Source organism: Varroa destructor, unplaced genomic scaffold (assembly GCF_002443255.2).
Source record: "Varroa destructor unplaced genomic scaffold, Vdes_3.0 BEIS01000001.1, whole genome shotgun sequence".
NCBI lineage: Eukaryota > Metazoa > Arthropoda > Arachnida > Mesostigmata > Varroidae > Varroa > Varroa destructor.
The window spans coordinates 46,565,716-46,586,045 of NW_019211454.1; the positions used below are offsets into that span (position 1 = coordinate 46,565,716).

Consider the following 20,330-nt stretch of genomic DNA (forward strand, 5'->3'; position numbering starts at 1 on the left):
TTTACCCTGGTACAATATGATTGGCGTTCGATAATGTTTATTTCATTTGTACCCATCGCAGCAGTCTTTAGCGCATGGAAACTAACACGTCTCTTTCCGATGTGAAAAGGAATTTGTTTTGAAATTCTCTAACTGAGATGATCGGGGGCAATATCTGAAACTATGGCAATATATAGAATCAAAGTGTATATCTTGTATAATTGTCAAAAATGTATCTATTTTCTCTTCGAGAAAGCGTTCACACGTTAAACTAACTCGGATATATATGTAAACTAATTGATCTTCATCTGCTATTACCGAGAGCATTATATCGTAATTTGTTTGACATTATTCGCGTCTTCGGTGGAATGTGATCGCGCCGTTCATTGGAGAGGCGCGAGTCCGCCATTCATGAAGCAACCAGCCGGACTCCTATAAAGAGCCTGGAAAACCCCACTCGTCGAGGGCCTAATAGATGTTTTGTTAGAGCTCCGTTTTGCCACGATGACCAGCCGCAGCTACGAGGCTACTGTAGTTTCGTTGAAAAGCAAAATATTTAAAAGGGGAAAACATTTCGTCGATTCGCAGTCCTTGTAGAAACGGGCGTAGTCGAAGCAACAGAACACGGTAGGAAATCTCCGCGTTTCTATTAAATGGGATAGTGTACTTATAGCTGTATGTCAATATTAGGCCATTTGAGGAAAAACGCTGTGAAAAAGCAAAATAAAGCTTTGTTTGTTTTTTGTATCTAAGGGGTCAAATGCCACGCAAGTACTTGAAAGGACCAGGTAGTGTAACATAGCTGGCCGATTTCCTGTAGTGTAAAAACGCGGATTAATCTTGCACATAGAAAACGAGCTAAAAAATAAGCCTAGCTTTCTCCGCTGTACGAAGGACGTTGGTTTAGACTGAACGGTGTATTTACACCAGGAGTACGGCGCAAATCGACTTTACTAAGAAACCTCTACTATCGAGCTGACTTAATTTATTGCTGAGCTGACTCGATCTCAATCGAAGCTCGCTGAAGGAAGAGAAACGATAGGAACTTGAATTTGTGTCGTAGCGTACGCTATGTACTTACTCATGTACCAAGCTTGTTAAAGCTTATTGATATAAACACGTCTGCTGTAATTTCCTTCAAACTATCACAGCCACAATACGTATGTTTCGAAGACTTGGCCTGCTATACGTGTCGGTTTTCAGAAGAGAGAGAGAGAGAGAACATTTGACAAGTGTTAGATCCTGGCTTGGGATTTAAACCGAGCGATCAGGGAACGTACAGCAAACGAGATCTACGATCCAGCGTCCGAGGGTCTGTGCAGATTTATTAGCTTCTGTGCACTGCCTGGTCGGTTCGTTTGAAATGCTGGCAGTAGATCAACAATAAAGTCGATTCCAGGGAGAGCTTTGTGGAGTCATCAGGCGTCCCGTATGTTTCCCCATTGAGCTAGACATTCGGCCAACTGAGTAAACACACTGTGAGCACTTGCGGAATTTCAAAGCCTTTGACGTAAGCTTAAACAGCGCTTAGTAAGAGCGGATTAAGTGTAAGTAAATGTTAGAGCAGTTTCGAGCGTCTTACGGTCTACTTCAAAAATCGATCTCCATGTACTGCCAGGGGAGGCAGAGGACGTAATGTCGATGGCACCGTATGTGTAACTATTCAAGTTATGTCGATATACTTCAGAAACTTAAGTCGAAGGCTAATTTTCATTGGCCTACAGATACGTCGTTAACTAAAAAGCAAAATCATTTACAATGGTCGTAATACAGTTGACTAATAGATAGTGAACAAGTTGGTTCCCCCCGCATATGACTGGGACAGGAACATCTTGCACAATAGGCGCTGCGCCTCTGGGAGTGGATTTGAACATGATTTTCGGTCAATGTTGTATATATATATATATATATATGTATATATATATATATATATACAACATTTGTATTTGAAAGCGACGAGTACTTGTGTTATCCTTAGTAGTACAGAGAATGTTAGACTTTTCCACAGACGTCGCACTTTCGTTCGATAATACCAAGATAGCATCGGGTCTGCTTGCATAAATACTTTTATCCAAACTCATAAAAAATGTGACAGTTATTGTTTCATCAATAACAAATAGAAAATTAAAATTAATTGTTCGCTTCTGGTCCGTCGATGGGAGGGCTCCTTTAAGTCCAGCATACTAGCTATATAAGCTTGAAAGATGATCACGTTTGGAAATCTGCAAATTTCTCATTTATATGATAAACTAATTAGAAACAAACTAATCTAAAGATGTCAATATAATTACAAACTATATATCGCGTTAGGATATCTGCTCAAGGGACGTACAGGTATGACAATGAATCCAAAACATGTGCTCCGCAATATGTTTTCATAAGCAGAGTAATGAGTGCTCCACGTTGTGAGGCAGTTCTCGTTTTATATTGTATTTACACACAAAGCTATAGTCACCTCATGCGATCATCTTCGGAGCCTCTGTTATGTAAAAACCGCCTTCATCGACGCTAGCGGGATGCCACGTCTAGCACACCATTGTATACTGCGCTTCCAACCCTGGATTACCCTGATTTGATCATCCGACAACGTTCGTAGCAGTTGTCATTTTCTTCGCCCCACCTAGTGCCCCTACATCCATAAGTTGGGCACTCAGTAGATCTGATTAAAAACGATGTCAATTGTTCTCTCTAGCTCGAGTGCTGTCCTGTGGACACTCGCTGATCTTGCTTCATCAGTCAGCAGGAATCGAACAAGAGACGATAGCAGAGTTAGCAGCATATTGCACACATAGTGACCGTGCAGATTAATTTGGCTGACCGTTGTTTTCAGTCCTTCTGGACGAGTTGCCCTCCGGCTAACTGGCCAGCTGGTTTCTTCCTGCTTCTCTTTCCTACCCATATCCTTCATTGCTTCTCGTCTATTCCTTCAGCTCCTTTTTCTCGTTTCATTCCGGGCTCGTATCCCTGTCTTGCCCCTCTATTTCGATCGTTTCTTTGCGCTGTCCTATGTATTGCCCGTTAGCAAATTTGGTGCCAACCGCTACGATGTGGTATCCAGTATCAGGATGGGCGTAAGCCGAGCGACTCAAGATCCACCTTTTCCCTGACGGAGCACTATGGATGTATCGCCCAGTGGTCAGTGGGTAGATAACTAAACTAGGTGGACGAACCAAATCTTGCTAAATCACTGCTGCTTCTGGTGCTGCGTTCACTGGTTTCACCATCAACACACCTTATCTCCTGTCTTTCCTGTTCTGCACCCCTCTCCATACATCTCTTCCATCCACTCCCCTCATGTTCATTCTCGACTGAGCCCTTAATGGCGGCAGCAGCAATGGGAGTAGTGGTAGCTCAGCTAGCTAACGTTTTCTTTTCCCCTTTTTCATTTGCCAGTCGCCACCCCCATTGGAAGCGCCGCCACGATTGCCACCATGACCACGGGAACCAGTGCCGTATCACGATCGCCGTGCCCACTGCGACTACCCCGCCGCTACTACCATTGTGTTCTCGTAGGCCGGTTCATCCCGTGCTGTTCTATTGTTAGATCTCGTATTGAGATTGGTTGTATGGGCTGCTGCTTTCGGAATGATGGGTCTTTCGGGTTGGGTGCATTACATAGCGAGAGGAGCAAAATAGGGTTGACCGGCCTCGGGCGACGGCATCGACTGTCTCTCTCTTCTTATAACGTCGCTGGCCTGCACTGATACATGGGTTTGATCAGTCAGCCCGGCTTTAATGGGGGCCTTTTGGTTGAGGTCAGTGCTATATCGAACGGCCACTGTTATTCAACCCCTGCTGCCACTAACAAACAGATAAAACATATAATAATACACTGATTAGTTGACGGCGATGTCTAATGCGTTTTTGCTTTTTACCAGTATAATAGGTTCGCCTTTTTTTCACCATTGGTTGTTGCTATTTGTTATCGAGAACTCTTCGCGTCCCTCCATAGTTCAGACCAATTCTCCCGCTGCTGCTACTGACCAGCACATGTCTTGCCTAAAAGTTACGTTGGCAGGAAAAATGTAGTTCTTAATGAACGTTACTAAACGATGCGAAAGTGAGATATACAAGCTTTTATATATAAACTGTTCTGCAATTACGTTACGCAGGAATGATGTTTCAATAATGATGAAATTTACGCCCTTATTTTCCTGAAATTTAAATACGCAGTTTCTTGGTTAGATTGAGTTCTGTAAAAGAACTGTTTTCTCCTAAACATAATTTCTTACCACCGGGAGCATACGGTTCAAATACATATGCTAAATAGAGTACTACCGGTGAAAGGTAACTGATTGAAATATATGTAATAGTTCTAGATATCATTTCGAGTGCTATTTAAATAGGGCTGGAGAGTTGTATTTGTGCCATAGAGCTAAAGTATTATTCGTCGGTGTTATACGAAAGAAGTTTAACCGGCCGTAAAATACTCAGAGTGTTTCGTTGAAGGAGATGTACGTGTTTTTCTATTAAAAATTTGTTCCAAGCACCCTCCTTTAGGCAGTGCGTTACTCTTTGTCTAGTACATTAAGCTGCCATTCTCGGTTTATTAAACATGTGACAAGCACCCCAACTTACTCCAATCTTAATCTGCAGATTTTTTTTTTCTAACTTCTTAATTTAAGGCCATAGGCCAAAGTGAAATATTGAAACGGCTACATTCACGGTAGTTCGGTTATGAACCAGAAAACCCTGTTCACAACGCTACAATCCATATGGAAAAGCTTTGAATACGAATAGCAATGAACATTGGCTCGCTTTCTCTCTGCGTGAAATTTTTTATAGCCATTGATGGGCTCGAAGCTGTAACTTTTCTACGAAGTTTCGAAGAATTCGTGCGGCTACCTTGCACCGCGATAAAGATTGCTGGACTAAAGTAATGAATAAAATATATCTAACTCGTTCATATCACACTTTCATCTTGCTAGCATTGCAAAAAGTGCCAAAACAAACTGTTGATTGACTGCTGAGAGGCACGACAAAGAAATAACCAACTAATTTTGCCTTTGCATTTTAATTATAGCTATCCATGGTTTTTCCGCCATCCGCCAGGTGAGTGCGGAATCACTTGGAAAGTGCATATCTCTGAGAGGGTCCTCAAAAGCTCCTGGTTGCGATTTATCCGGATCTGGCGCATGAAAAGCTGAAATTGCTAATGATCAGTGCCTGCGCTGAGGTGGAAGCTCAACGTTTCGCTGAGTTCTTCTTCGAAAAGTGCTCCTTAGATAGCTTCAATTCGACCTTCTAGGCACTGTTTAAATAGAAACATCAATACAGAAACTAGAATAGAATGATCCTGTCTAAATATCATATGCAGCACATAGCTAAGCCGGAATGGTTTCGAAATATCTATGTAGATATGCTGTCTTTCGATATTTACATGGGTACGTATATGGAAATCATGGTCTCCTTCGCACACGTAAAACGCAGCTAAGCATTGTATTTGAGTATCTTACTTATTTACTTATTTGAGGCCACTAAACTCCCTTATCAATCAAGCTAAAAAATGTTCGAAAAAAACACACTATGACTAATAACAAGTTATGACGCACCGCTTTGAGAACACGGTTAATGTAACTAAATATAATGGTTAGTGGCTAAGAAAGGTACTAGCGATAAACTGACTTTCTGCGAACCGTTTCCAGGAATTCACATGTTCAAGTTTTATCACGTGGCCATTGAAAGTCCACGTTTAGTTATAAAAAAAAAAAGAGTTTCTTAGGACCTTTTAGGAGGTATTTGGCTTGTGATAGGCGTGCAGAACGTGTCGGTAAATACTGTTAATAATTTTCTAATTGTGCTTATTTTAATAAAGCAATAATACGCCGTCTTATTCGCTTTGACTATATACGAAGCCGCTTACAAACAATGATAAAACTCACAATGCGTCCATATTGCACGTAGTGTAAAATCGATGTCCAAGCGTTCTGGGCGTTTGCGTCACTCTATTTCCCTACGCTTTTAGGAAGCCGGTTCTTCAACCAGTTTCACCTGTCAGATTCAGCCGTATGATTCCCGGTGTGAAGTCTGGCACGAGTCAATGAGTGACGATACGTCCGTGCATGTGCGCGTGTCCTGGAGTGAGTGTTGGCGGCTGCGTATGACGACGGACCAGGCAATTTTGACGTCTGGCAAAGTGACGATTGACTCGGCACTCGACAAAGATGAAGAACAATAAGCAATAACCCAATATTATCGGCTCCGAGTGGATTCTAAAAGGAAAAACAAAAGTAATAGCTACCGTAGCAGCAATGGCGGTTGCATGAAAAGCGTGACGAACGACGGAATAGACGACCGTGACGATGAAGGACTCCAAGCAAAACTTGCCTAGCAAAGCGTCATGTTGATTAATATTTTCGTGTCGATGACGCTTTCTGTCGGAAAACCTGATTCAAGCATGCGGTATCAACACAAGCGTACCCTAGACGCCGACAACCACTGGTCTCAGAAAACACCGTCGAGCCATAAGCAAACTACTCATTCTAAAAAGAGGCCTAATGCGGTATACATACTCAGCGACTTGGATTCGCTCGGAGAGCAGATGGTTCTCGACAAGAGATCGCTGATTATAAGTTACACATAGATAGGTACATTCTTTAATACGTCCCGTAAGTACGTAAGGTTTGAACTCAGTTTTAAAGCCTGTTTACGAGAGTTGAGCTTAACTTGGTTATTGGCCCATGGATTACATTATCTATTTTTGTGATGACAGTGTGGAAAAAATATTACCCGCTGTTTATTCTTCTAGTAGGATTGAATACCGTGGACGGACACGTGTTTCTTCGAACTGAACATAGCTTACCAGTTGCTAAGGGCACAGATGTTTCACGCGGTAGGAACAAACTCTACGAAAATAATTTATTACCAACAAAAGAAGTACTATAGATAACATGTTCTTTTGTCACTTGTTTATAGTGTGAGTGACGCACATGATGTTTATGAGCGGACCGTGCGTCTTGTGCTAACGTTTATAAATGCTTGATTGTATACTACTGGTAATTAGTTTTTCTTTATATGCATATATTTGTACCCATTCATAGCAAAACAATATTTAGAAAAAATTAAATCATACTAATATAATTTATAGAATGTTCGAGGAAGACAATAACAGGCATAGTGCCGACAAAAGCCGAGAGCAGAGCAGGTGATATATGGACAAATACACAAAATAGCTTGTCTGCAGTGTAAATTTTATATACCAAATCGAAACAAATGCGATCATTTCTTCAAAAAAAAAAATCAAAAAGTGAAGAAAATTTTTTCCCTATTAAAGAGCAGACACCTAGAAGTCAATTCTGCGCAATGGAGTAAACCATTATAACACCATATTTTCTAATAATATCATCAAGCTTAATCAAAATTATAACTACATATGTGCTTGCATGGCGTCAATCCAGTAGGATACACGTGAGATTGACTCAATAAGGGTTGATGCAATATCTAACCTGTCACTCAAATTGAACGACACGGGCGGGACGTTTGGTAGCAGTTTTTCAAGCGTGTGCAATCTGTCGACCTGTGAGCTTCTATACGTATATATACACTCGTACGTCTCCGGCATCGTCAGCAAGTGACACGGAATCAACAATTAAATCAGAATGTGAGTGACGACTAAGTTGATGACTGGGGCAAACTTTTTCTCTCGTGAAATCGTCCTTTCCACATTATGTGAGAGATACGTTTAGACAGTGCTGAGAAAAAATTAAATATTGATGATAAAAATAGAGGGGCCTATAAAAGCGCATAGAGGATGAAGGAAAATAGAAGACACGCCAGTTAGTTCCGTGGAACAGTTTTATGCAAACCGGATACAAAGGCTCAAGCCAACGTTGATGTTGATGTGATATCAAGAGGTTTTATGTTTAATCGCTTAACGATGTCACTTCGTGCGGCGCCCGATGCCACTGGTGCCACGACCACCGCTACTACGAGAAAACGAGCCATCCAATCGTTAATCTACAGTCAGATAGAGCGTGTTGGTTTTTCGGTAACTGTTGATTTTCGTTCTGCTACTGATTCTGCTTACCGAAAATCGCGCACATTTTACGTCGATAAGCGCGTTTTACGGGTGTTCGCTTGGGGCGCATCGTTCGGTCGAGACGGTCGGGTTCAAAGAAAACAGAAGAAAACAAAAACAGAATATTCGTTCTAGATTGTTTTATCGTCATAGAAGATGAAACCATCGTCATAGAGGTCTACCTCAGTCATAATGGCATGATAAATTGTTTGATGATTGTTTGACATAATGACATAGTAAAAAATGTTGCTGACGAAGTAAAGATGAAACGTTTTTAGCGGAATATGCTGATAGGATGAAAGCATTGTTCTGCACTGAAGAAAGAAATTAAAAGGAATACTGCCTAGAAAAAATAACACCGTGGTGATATATATGATGCCTATTACTTGTGAAGCGTGAGGTCAAAAGGGTTAGGATAAGCTGAAATGGTATTTAGTTTTACACTGACACATTTTTTATATAACTTCTATATATTTTTCACAAATAGTTATTTACTTTCCTACTTAATCAGTTGAAAAACAGAAAGGAGAATATAGAAATATTTGAAACTAGTTACAATTTTTGTTCGGATTTCAACCGACCTACGTCGTTAGAAGACAACAAATACTGCCCGTATAAGCAACTTAATATTTTTCAAGTAATCAAGACCTATAGCTTGAGATTTCTCACAGCGAGTTCGACAGTTCCCGGCCCTTTTCGTTCTGATAGATACGTCTTTGTGTTGATCTGATGTACGCCTGGTAAGGCCTAATAATTGACTCTAAGTGTTCTCCTTAGTTAGTGAACTGCCGAAGAGGAGATCTCCTGACAGCGAGGTAAACAGGAAACACGCAGACGCAGAGGAGGCTAGGTAGCTAGTCGGTTCGGTGTGAGTTCAACATACAGTCGAAGGTAGTTTGTGAGGAGCCGCACTAGCGGTTAGGGTAACGAGGATCTGAATGGCCACCACTGATCAGTGACCACTGGCCAACAACCGACCGTCGTTGTCCTTCTTGTCTCCTGCCTGCTTCTCTCATCCAGGCAGCGGACCTAATATAATTTAGGGACAAGACGGTGGAACAGGAACGGTGGGTTGAGGAGTTTGTTGTCAGTGGAGCTGCTGACCGCATCCACACGCAGACGGCAGGGATCCACACATGGCCACGTACCCGCAAACGCGCACTTGGGCTGGAGACTTCCGTACACAAGTACAAAGACGCACACATACATGAACGTAGACGGTTACTCAGTCGCTCAAAAAGCAGTCAAGCTAACTAGACAGAGCTACGACGACCTTCTATGACCAGTCTGCCACCCAACATCGACTACAGAGACAGTATTGGACGATGAAGTAACAGGCGAACACAGACGGACGCACGGGAGAGCAGCGAAGCAGGTTCCTTGACGAGAACGCGTCAACAGCGGCGGGCAACAATGACAATAACAACAAAACTCAGTGAGACAGTAACTTAAAGAACGAACGAAGATCGAACAGTATTTGATCGTAGAGGGAACCGAGGAGCGATTCCTTTGTCTGCTGTCTGCTGGCCAGTTGGCTATTACCATTCTCGGATAGTTGAGAACTGCTAAGTGTACTACAAGCGGAGCAAAAGAGGGAACACAACGTTTCAACACTGAACCAACAAGAAGCCTCCAACAAGAAGCTGACCGGCCCAGTTAGCCTCTTACTTTTATGGAGCAGCGTGGCACCCAAATCAATAGCTTATTGTGTCACTTAGCGAAGTTAGTGAATCAACATCAGCTTAACATTTCACTACCAACACATGCACATACACACACCCAATTGCCAAGCTTCTTGCCCACTTACATTTTCTTATGTAAGACCAGCCAGCCAGCAAGCCGATTACATGATGAAAAGTCCACATGCACTCTAAAGTTTCTGTTGTGATGAGCCCATGTCCATGATTGAGTCCTATAGGTGATTGCAACTCACGCTGTTGATTGAGGCTTTGACCTATTCAGCAGACTAGATAGAACAAAAGGCAATTCTGTAGAAGTAAAATAAGCCCAGAGTGCAAGGGAAGCATGCACACTAATGGCATAGTAAAACGCGTGCAGCATTGTAGAGGAAATGTAGTAAAAACAGTTACACGATAAAGTTCCTCGATGGCGAACCTTTTATGTTATTACAAATAATGTCTTATACGTATTTACTTGCCTGTGAGTAATCAAAAAACAAAAGTAGTATGGATAAGTGAATTGTAGTTTGTAAATTAATTTTATTAAAGAGATATTGCCATGGTAGGATTTGTCTGTTCAAGGTTCAGTAGGGACCAAACCAATTGGCGGGTAGTATTGTATAATGCAAACAGCGGTAATTGGAATGTTCACTGTAGGTGCCATCTAAGCACTACATTGTACGGCAAGCACGAGTCGATTATTATACTTACAACAATAAAAAATGAAATTATGTGAAAAATTACATAAAATATACACAAATTAGGGCAAACAGCGGAAGATGATAGCAGATAATCATCGTGCCAGACACACAGTAGTATCTGACTGACTGACTGACTGACTGACTGTATGCTCACTAAAACGTATTGCGTGTCACGCAACCGAGTTTATTAGTCGAGTAAGTTTGCATGTCCTGGGTCCAGATGTCCGTCCGTGTCAGATACAATGTTCATGAAGGTCAGACGCTTATCAAAATAGAACGCTACTTGTATTTGTTTAGAGTCTGCTACACCAGCGGTGATCGCACATTGTAGGAACAAGCCGCTCGCTTAATAGTCGCCTTTCGAAGATGCTGCCATGTTCGTTAGAGACATATCACGTTCTCCGTATCATCACACATCGAAAGAGCTTTTCTAAGGACCCAATCCACATAGAAGCCGGATCTGGTCCACACCGCATACATTGCGCTAATTTTCATCTGCATGTCTAGAGCAATGTCTACAGGCAGTACTGGACGTCAAATTCGAAACGTCTATTCAGTCTTCATCTGCGGATCAGTTCTCATGCGTGCGCACCCATGTAGTTTTGTGCTTACTTTTCTCACGAGAGAAATTGCCCGTTGGAAACTAAGGCTTCACAAGGGCGAAACCTGGCTTCATTGGGTACAATGTAGAGGTGAATAATCTGAACTGAATTTGAAGACATTGTCAGTTACGAGTAAAAGTAAAAGACAGCCAAAAAAAAAAAGTACGTTTCTCGCTAAAATAAAATTACCGCAGTAACAGCATGAAACGTATCGGCATAATCGGGCAATAATAATCAGCTTGAGAGTCAAAACAGCAATTGACGACAAAAAAAAATCTATGAATGACACGTAAAACGAAGCATATGTATACTGTAACGTCTATTTCTAAGCACACGGTTTCAGACCTTCTGAATAGGCACTAAAGCATACAGGGAAACGCCGGGCATCGATAGTGCTAGAATACAAAATGCAATTATGCCGCTATTTGATAAGCTGTCGCAAAAGGCATAGAACTGTAATATACTTTGTTCCAAATAATCAACTACTATACAGCTAAAAGCGTTAGGAGAACGTTGATCTTCAATGTAATGTTCGAAAAAATGTTATAGGAAAATGGTGTTTTTCTTTCACGGCAGTTCACACGATGTCCAAAGTATCACCTCGGGCAAACGTTTAGCCGGCCGCAAAAGTATCCCGTACGAGTACAGAGAGCTCAGACGCAGCAAACGTCTCCAACAAACTTTTAGCTTTTGCACTGCTTAAAACTGAAACTAGGCTGTTCTTAAGTGAAGTGAGCTTTTGCTTAAGTGCGCCTGGTTGCCCTTGAATTCGTGATCTATTTGGACTGCAACTTCTCAATCGGGCTGCTTATCGTTAATGACACACTTAGTAGGAGGGCCCGTAAACGCCCCATTTCCTCTTGTCTCTGCTCGGCTCATTAAGAAGTATCCAAAAAGCATTCAACAAACGCTGTTTTTTTTAGCCATTCTATTTGGGATTGTCAATCTAGTGACCTTTCGTCTAGTAGCTAGTAGTAGTAGTGGTAGTAGTAATAGGAAGAATATCTGTAGCGAAAAAAACGCATTGAATACCTTGTCTAACTTACAGAATTATTGAGAACTTTGCAAAGATCTTTCGCGGAGCCAACATTATTAAATGGGAACTGTAGATGGGACGACACTGAGCGTACACACTACGTTGTAGTGTGAGTATAAGAAGCTCCGAGCTGTGGGCCCCAACATGGTACTTCTTAAAAAAAATGTTGAGCCACGGTGCAGATCTTAACTTGATTATGCTTAACTTAATCACTAACACTATAGATCATGAAAAGGATAATCATAAGCTAGAAAACTGTGGAAGACCTATTCGGCTTAAAAAACGCCCTTGAGTCGATCTCGTAGACTATTGAATGAAGAAGCCAACGCTGTGAATTGACGCGCGGAAATTAATAGGATACTGAAGAAAACGGGTCTTGGTTTTCATCTAAGCATAAAATTCTAAACCCTGTACTTCACTCCTGCTTAGATATTTTTTTATATATGTTACATGACATATGATGATATAAAGATGCGTATAAGAGAGACGTTTAAACAGTCCATAGACCATTTAGATCGAAGTTTTATTTTTGTAATCACTTGTTTTCTTCCACACGTTGTTCTAATAACCCGTATCATTTAATATGGTACTTCCGTTCTGTTATCGCCAAACTATATATATATATATAAATATCCAAAGACTATGTTGAATTACTTTTCTGCTACCGCAATACGAATACCAACCACGTGCGACGGTTAGCGCTGTATGGCCGCAATTAACACAAACTAAAAACAAAGCAAACAAAAAGCTAATCAGACGTCTTATTTAACTGCTAGAAGAACACACTTTTTCAGAGTGTGGATCAATTGTTTTGAGTGTTCGATCGTCCCTCAGCTCCGCTTTTTTACCGATGCTCAATAGCGAATGTGCTTATGCCATATCGATGCTTTGCCTACTCCGCTCACTTGTGACCCAGCGCCATGACTCCGCAGTCTAACACTGTGCTGTAGTATAGATGGGGCAGACCTTTCACCTACTGGAACAGCAGAAGGCATTAGATGATAATTGTATTGAGAGTAAAAATTAGGCCATCAGTTGCTCGGCTGTTTAATACAAATGCCTTCCCCTTCAAACAGGACTTTCTTAATGCTAAAGCGAATATATGGATTCTGGCGAAGGCCAATGCTTATAAATGCCAAAATACTATTAACCTATCTCATTAAAGCGAAAATCACTTGAAATAACCCATGCTAACTATCACATCATTTGCAGTCAGTTCCTTATTTCTGAAATCTTATGTGCTTCATTGTTTCTATGACATAGAGCATATTTGGCCAAAGGTGTTTTACGTAACTGCGTCGTCTCGCTGCGACCTGCTACAGTAACAAGGGAAGTGATGCGTGCTATGTGAAGGTAAAATCTTGCCACAATTCGGCCAACGAAGCTCCAGAAAGAACAGCCCAATGTAAATTCAATTTCCATCTGCAAATTTGGCCAAATTCATGCGCGCAAAATTTAAAAGAGGGAAGCGTCTCATAGTACTTTATCATCATGCTTTTTTCATCTAGATTCGATTTAAGGTTTATAAATTATCAAGACTTCGTTTGTAAGATCGTTCCATCAGATAGAGTCAGTAAAACTGTGCGAGAAAAAAAATTAAATCAAGGAACGCCATGATGTAAGTTCGATGTCAGTTGTCCTTGGTCCTATCGCAGCGAAATAGTTCACCTAATCATTGCTAACTGCTAAACTATCCAGATAATTGATACTATGCGTTAACAAAATCCCAAGCAAGCTACAATCGTCCGAGTAACCTACGGCGGTAGAGGCCGCTTCCGACTGGGTACCGAAGTTGTGAAATATCTCATAAAGTTATTTCGGTAGCTGCAGCTGAACAGATACCGCCTTCGCTTGGCGTGGCCGAACAAAAAAATAAAATGGCTATAAAAAAACAGACGAATGGTTACCTTAACAGCTCCGACGTTAGTTGAAAGTCGGCTACTGGAGTACTACTTGACTGTATTGTTTAGCGAATAAGTTATTTAGATTAATGCACTAGAAAAAAAAAAAGTAGCATATAAACTTCGCAGAAGTTCCGGCAGTTTTCAAGTACATACGGGCCCTTGCTAGCAATGTAACAACTAAAATATTCAAGCCTGATTTGTGTCTGTATCGGCTTAGCTTGTTCTATTCATGCGGTTACTTAGAAACCTCGTTTCGGGGACATTTTTGGCTCTCACCTTTACTACGTGGGCCGTAAGCTAGCTTTTGTATATTGCTCGAGTGCGCAATGTCTCTTAATGTTTATGTCTTTCTAAGTGTTTACCTTGGAAAAGCTGATGTGACCTGCCCCTCAATAACGCAGGAGAATAATTATCGAAATATGTATCTATTCATGTGTATGAGGATACTGATTGTACTTAAAGTTCATAGGAGGTATCGTTTATAACATTTCTCTGTCTGTTCATGTTTATACAAATATATACAAGTGCTTGACAATAAAAACAGAGTGAGGAGAAAAAGTTTTTTCCTTTCTTGAGATCCTCGTTCTAAGCAAACTTTGTTAAATGTGGTTATCGCGGCTTGAACCAACAATTTACCATATTCTGTACCTTCATAGTGCCTTTGAATAGCTGACGTCCGCTCCAAATGTCAGCGATTTCCATCTGTATGGCTCAATGAGTTCGTGCTACCCAATGGCAGTGTCGCGTGTCCTACAGTGTCATTTCCTTCAGCTTTTCTTCGCAATTCAATTTATGGTGTACGTATCTAAAAGGACAAACCTTTATCAATAGGCCCAATTCAACAACAAGTTAGGTGCGCGCTGTGTTAATCTGTTAAAAACAGGCCGCACCATTTGGGAAACCACCTCATAATAACTGATCCTTTTCACGCTCAGTTTTCCTTGGGTAGTATGACCTGTTTTTAGAGCTCTGGTTGCTTAGTAGAAGTCTACTGGTTCTTAGAGTTGAGTGATATATCTATATAACATATGTTCAGCTATGCATATTTTTATATTACAATATTTTTCCAGTACTTATGCACGAATAAGTATATTTAGTACACCATAAATGTGTACTTAGTATTAGGCAAGATGGTCCTAAAAGATATCTCAGTTGGAAAAAGAACGAACTTTTTTTTGTCGTTCTGCTTCTGTTGTAAGATGTTGTTGCGATGTAAGAACGCACCCAAACACAATAAAATATAAACTATAAGCGCGGAAATTTCGTACGACATCCTAACAGGTTTTTTCTAAACTTATTGACGACTGCGGGCATCGCATGTAAATATATTTAGTTGTAAAAACATTCTGTATGACACATGGTCTGCGGATATTTCGGTCGCCGCTTATCTGTTCAGGTGAAGGCGAACGAATAACTCTAGACAGAGGTATACTACGCATCAGTGTCGTGGTCTGCGGCTTCAGGGCAGTTTGTAAATTATGTAAACGTATACTACAGTAGCTTGCATTATACTCATTTACGTGGTCACAGTCGTTTGCATTTGGTCTCCTTTTCTCTCGTTTGCTCATGCCTGTTCGTAGAACTAAGATCAAACACACAGATACGCTCACCCAAGTCATTACCTTTCATTGCAACGTACGCCCCATACTCTTCTAAGTAGATATGGCCTCCCATAATAAGACGTGGTAGGGACATTTTGCAAAAGCGGCACTAGTATAGCTTTGAGTTAAAACCGTGCACTAGTGATGGGGCTTCGAAAGTGTCCATTGCGTAAGCTTCGGGCCCAGTAAAAGACTGCTACTGCGATCGAATAGTTAACAGCAGGTCGGATTCGCGTGACTGAATTCCGATTGAAGCTTTGTAATTGTTCAAGCCTTCTAAATACGTCCAATTCAGTTCGGCAGGCATGGATATAACTACATCCGTTGACATAAGATGCTTGACAAGACCATATGGCCTTAACAAGAACGCAGAGGTCATGAGGTGTCATAAATATTACTACTTTATCGATTTACAGCGGCAGATAAACATTATCCGTATCCGGATTATATATTACAAATGAATGATCGCTGCTAGCTGGGTCCGAACTTAGCTAGAACGTATAACCTGGGCATTTTGTTCAAAATTGTAGGTTAGACGGGTATTGGAAACAGAAATAGACAACAGTAATCAGCCCATTCGTATTTGGTAGCCCGCAAAATTTTTATAAGGACTGCCGGTTATCTTCAAAACCCGGTCGTTAAGCTGCGCTCCGTTCTTTATTTTTTCTAACATATACTTCCAGCAACAACGTGTATAAGGGCGAAAAACATAAATCTTTTATAAAACTTTTACGTACTTTTAATGGATGAGTATCCCAACTGCCGTTCCTGTCTGATACGGAAAAAAAGTTTATTTTGATTATAGAAGCAAGTGAAATATGCAAACACAAAAGAACATGAATTGGCTTTTGGAAAAATATATTTTAGAATTTGAGGATCGTCTCAGTTGAGTATCCGCATATTTGCCGCACACGACGAAAGACCGCCTGGGTAGAGCGGTCTTCGTTTATCTCTAAAAACGACATGATTGACTTTTTTTTAACAGACTTACATAGTTATTGCACGCGTGACAAATATCCCATGTGCATCTGCCCATACGTTGCCCTTATTAAGAACGCATTATGAGACTGGAATGGTTATTCCTATATTTATAAATATACAGTCAACACGTTCCTTAAAGGCCTGACAAGGAATCCCTAGCTAGCTACATTGTGACATCAAAGGGAACGTTTGTCCTCGCAATCGACGTACGTCACGCACTACAGAAGCTCACATAAACTTGTGGAAAAAATAAAGAAATTCGTTCGTTTCAAGATTATTACATGGAATATACGTTCCTCCGGACTAAGGAAACTTGAGTGGGATTCAATTGAGGTATTTGTTTACGCAAATTGACCCATTTATCTGGAGGGTCCATCGCTGGAAATTCTCATAGAAACGTTTCAGTTTGACGGATAGACATTGTGTAGCGTCTATAATCCACTGACCAAAAATTTAAGTCGCATGAAATGAAAAAAAACTTACCCTTTGCGCCTCCCCTCAGTTGTTGTTGATCTCGAATATACCGTTCGAAAGTCCTTTTTTTGCTCTGTCAACGTGCTACAATAGTGTTGTGAATGCAATTTCAACTCGAAAGAACTCCTTAAGTATGCATGTTTCAGGTGGAAAAGCCACATTTTCGACATCTTCTGTGCTATAAGTCTTGTGGAGGACAAAACATTGCCAAAATAGCCTGGAACATATGGTTTGTGTACGCTAGCCACGCTATCGACTGCTCCGGAGCGGTTCGCCAAGTTTGAAATCGGTATCCGAGACCCTGAAAACGCTTCCTGCTCTAGCTGACCGTCTAAGCTTGACGATGCCCATCTGAAAGCACTTTTTGAGAAAGACAACCGACAAACAACCCGGGAATTGGTTGACAAGGTAGACTGCGGCCACACGACCGTTGATAAGCATCTCAAGTCCCTTGGGTTTACACAGAAACTTGGAGCTTGGATACCTCATAAATTCTCCGAGTCCAACAAAGAATTACGGCTTAATGCTGCATCTTTACATTTCGCACGGTATGAAGGGTTACATGGTCACAATGACTAATTTCTGCATTGAACTGTCAGTGGTGATAAGATGTAGGTGTCTGTATGTCAATATGAACTAAAGCTCAAAACAGGTGGCTCGCGAAGGGAGCCAAGGGCAGGTCCACGCAGATCTTCATCCAAAAAGATTACGCTTAGCATTTGGTGGGATTACGAGGGCCTGAGGCATTGGGAATTTGTTTCTACGGACCAGTCGCTCGATCGGCGCCTCTATTTATCCTAGTTGCACAAGGCCAATTAGGCTATGCGAGCGACAGATGAGACTAGCTCATTTTGCCTTATAACAAAACCGCTACTTCACGTACTGGACATCGTCAAAGCTGCTTTAAAAGTGGACTCAAAAATAGAAGGTTTTATTCTAAGCTCCATATTCTCTGACCCTGGCGCCGACGAATTTTCACTTTTTCTGTCAATTGGACAGTCACCGTTGTAGTGCTATTTTCCTAATTTAAAACGTGGTTGAAAAACCTTTTCGAGGAAGAACCTTTTGGCGGGATATCATATGTGACTCAAATGAAGATCGAAAAAAGGTTATGAAGATAATAAATTATTATCTCAGGAACATAAGTTTCTATTTAGTAAAAAAGCGATGAAGGTTTCGTTCGAGCCTAATACATCAGTTGCAGTAATGCAATACTTAAAAGTAAGACCCTGAGACAAATGCGCTTATTTACCTATACGTACCAAGACGTTATTTGAAACGCATGTTTATTCTAATCGCTTGGCGGCGATTCTCTATGGCGTTGAGCATTTATGTATGCACGCTCAAACTACTTTCATAGTGCAGACTGAATTTGGTATTTCTCCTTTGGGTACTTCTGCTGTAGCAGGGTATTAGCCAACGCATAAGTTCCTTTAGGATGGCTAAAAAATTATTTCATATAATGTTTTGCACGTAGCCAGCAAACTCTGAGTAGCTGTACTTTTCTTTAGTGTTTAACATTTGTGGCAATCTTAACGGTCGCGTCAGCCATGGCCTTCTTAAATAGTAGTACAGGATTTGCACTTCGTCTCATAGCAATACATAAACCCGTTGTTCATTACCCTATAAGATGAAATAGACACTTCGCGGACACGCGTTTAACACCTACGAGGCCCGAACCGTTTTCGTACAGCCAATATACTCAGCATTTCTACCTGTCTACAAAATTGTAGCCACAGTCAGTTCCATCCAGCTATAGGATGAAATACTTATCCAGTCTAAGCATTATCAGAATGAAGGGGCACACGCTGGACGTTCTAACGATGTTTTCAACCGAAAATTTCAATACACCATTCGTCGATTAGAAGCCACCTGCCTTCAAAGTTTCATTAAACTGTGACAAAACTCGCAAATGATGATGCTTTGCTTGCTATTATTATAGTTGCGTCGGGCTTGCTTGTTCGGCTAGGCGGTAGGCGGCAGGTTTATCCCCACAGAGGCTGTCCCTGTTGTTGATACTTGCCCCCTATTCGCATCCGTTATCGCAGCAACATCCGCTCTGCTATGCAAATGAAAAAGGCGCTTTCGTACCACGGCATAACTAAGGTTGTTACGACAACGCGGAGCAACGAATCAGCGCCGCAGGCGTTCGAGGCTTTGAGCCTGAGGCCGCTGAGTTGTTGCTGTTGCTGGCGGAATTCGCAAGTGAGTTTGGCGCTTTCAACACAACACAGTAAATACCTCCAACTTAAGACGAGGGGGGACAGGGTAAGGGGGTGAGACTCGTACGCAAACAGCGATACGTCCGTGTTTGCAAAAGACAGACCAGGGAATCTTTGCTTTGCTCTGACAGTGGTGATCCAAGTGCCGGTATCACCTCGCCAGAAGTGAGGAACGTGCAAGTATAAAGCTCATTCCATAACAGCGCTGAGTCACATCAACTGAAAAGAACCTCTCGTTGGCTTGGAAAGTGAAGTTCAGTGTTCAGTTTACAATCAGATTGTAACACTTCCTATATTCCCCTATTTTTTTGAAAAGGCATTGGCAAACTGCATCGACACGTGCCATACATGTGTATATACGTCGAGTTATTTCTGAAGCACCTGTTACCTGTTGAAGCAAAGGGTATCGAGAGACGTACGTTTTGAATTGAATGTGGTCTATGTCTCCTATTAGATTATACATCGTAGTGGTACTTTAATTCGTATTACATATGCGTCATATGAATTTCTTCTTGCTAACATTAAGTTTTCTGCGTGTATGCCGACACGAACACGTTATGGTCCAATGGTCTTGCTTATAAAAGCTCGATGCCGTTTAACGGTCGTAACAAGTTGGAATATCTGATTCGGCTATAGATTGAACGTTACTAAGCAACATTGCCAGTTTGATTAGGAGCCGTTGTGGGGGGCCAAATATGCTTTAAGCATAGATCAGACTACATAAATAGGTGTATGAAGATATACCATATCATACAAATAGCGGAGAGTTTTAGACTTCTTCACAGAGTTACGATTGGTAATAATAGTTCCCCTACATAAACCCAAACATGGATCAGTAACGTACGATGCACATATACCGTTCAAGTATTTCGCTCAAGCAGACGTATTTATGTGATCGGCTTTTTCGATAGAGAATACGATTCATATAATCCGAGGGAGCCACACCCTACGTTTCACTGCAAACCTTATTACTATTGTTCTCTCATTCTGTTTATAGTTATTGTTGTTTTGGCAATCAAGCTACGAGCGTCGATAGTTTACTCAGCTTTTCGACTTACAAATCTCTTGCTAGCGCCAACGCCACATGGTGGTGATGCATGTAATGAAAATAAGTGGCGGACAAGCACAGCTTTC

General features: G+C 41.3%; 1 long non-coding RNA gene across 3 annotated transcripts; it reads right to left on the minus strand.

The window, feature by feature from the left end:
- Positions 1 to 2,039: 2,039 nt before the first annotated feature.
- Positions 2,040 to 10,945, minus strand: LOC147758722 (uncharacterized). Of its 3 annotated transcripts, XR_015324877.1 has the most exons (6): positions 10,387 to 10,945; positions 9,804 to 9,962; positions 8,666 to 9,170; positions 7,425 to 8,054; positions 2,435 to 6,191; positions 2,040 to 2,201 (listed from the first exon to the last, which is right to left on the minus strand). It is a non-coding gene; the product is annotated as an uncharacterized LOC147758722 (long non-coding RNA). The 3 variants fall into 3 exon arrangements; XR_015324878.1 differs by lacking the exons at positions 2,040 to 2,201; positions 9,804 to 9,962 and having other exon boundaries at positions 2,209 to 6,191; positions 10,387 to 10,939; XR_015324879.1 differs by lacking the exons at positions 2,040 to 2,201; positions 9,804 to 9,962 and having other exon boundaries at positions 2,209 to 6,191; positions 10,520 to 10,937.
- Positions 10,946 to 20,330: the final 9,385 nt, after the last annotated feature.